This window comes from Nematolebias whitei, chromosome 2, assembly GCF_014905685.2.
Source record: "Nematolebias whitei isolate Nwh7 chromosome 2, NemWhi1, whole genome shotgun sequence".
Taxonomy (NCBI): Eukaryota; Metazoa; Chordata; class Actinopteri; order Cyprinodontiformes; family Rivulidae; genus Nematolebias; species Nematolebias whitei.
In genome coordinates this window covers 52272233-52273483 of record NC_056499.1, presented here as the reverse complement: position 1 = coordinate 52273483, position 1251 = coordinate 52272233, and positions in this window count along the sequence as shown.

Sequence of the window (1251 nt, the reverse complement as noted above, 5' to 3'; positions counted from 1 at the left end):
TTTTTTTTTTTTTTTTTTTTTTTTTTGAATGTCCAGAGGACCAGATTTAACTTTTTTGGATTGTTCTACCTGGATTATTGAGCATGCATCAGGGTATTTTGTTTCATTGTCATGCTGATGATTTTTAGAATTATCTGCCCTTAAAACCTAACAGTGCCTGCTCCATTCACCCTTTGCTAAAATGTCTTGATGACATCAAGACTTGGATGACTGCGAACTTCTTAAGTTTTAATGATCAGAGAACTGATGTCATTGTGTTTAACCCTACCTCTGCTACTGTCACTGATCCTGTAAACCTGGACTCCCTTCAGCCATATCTAAGCAGTCTGTTACCAGTCTCGGGATGGTTTTGAACTCTGACTTTAATTTTAATAAACAGATCAACTCTGTTCTTCAAAAAAGTTTCTTCCAGTTAAGGCTGATATCTAAGCTCAAGTCTGTGCTGTCCTGATCCGACCTTGAAAAATTAGTCCATTCATTCATTACAACTCTGCTGGACTACTGTAACTCACTTTATGTTGGGGTCAGTCAGGTCTCTCTTTCACGTCTCCAACTTGTCCAAAATGCTGTAGCCCGGCTACTAACAGGAACTCACAGGTTTGAGCGCATTTCACTGGTTCTGTCCTCCCTTCACTAGTTCTCTGTGCGTATCAGAATCCATTTTAAAATCTCCTGTTGACCTTTAAGTGCATCAATGGCCTTGCACCCTCATACCTCTCCGACCTTCTTCATCCTTATGCTCCCTCTCGGGCTTTGAGATCATCAGACTAGCTGCTTTTGGTGGTACCAAAAACCAGGTTGAAACTCAGAGGAGATCGAGCATTTTCCGTTGTGGGCCCTAAACTTTGAACTTTGGAACATCAACACTCGACAGGCCGCTTCAGTCTCTGCTTTTAAATCTCTCCTGAAAACACACCTGTACTCACTGACATTTAACACAGGGTGATCAGTTTTTTATTGCTTCTCATTGTTCTATTTCATATAGGCTTCGCCCTTTAAGGCTGTCGCTGATGGGTTTATCCCGTTATGCAGAGCATAAGCACTGAAAAAATTTAGTCCACGCCCACCTGCTGTGTGGGCCCCACCCGGTCCGTATAAATTACGTTAAGAGCGGGAAATCGGCTCCCATTTTTTCTTCAGCGAGCTAATATAGCACTGTCAGAAGAACAAAGAGGATAAATTGTGTAAATGACCAACCTTTGTGAAGGATGCTTGGCCCGGCAGTCGACCTCCGGTCGTCCGGTGAGTTCT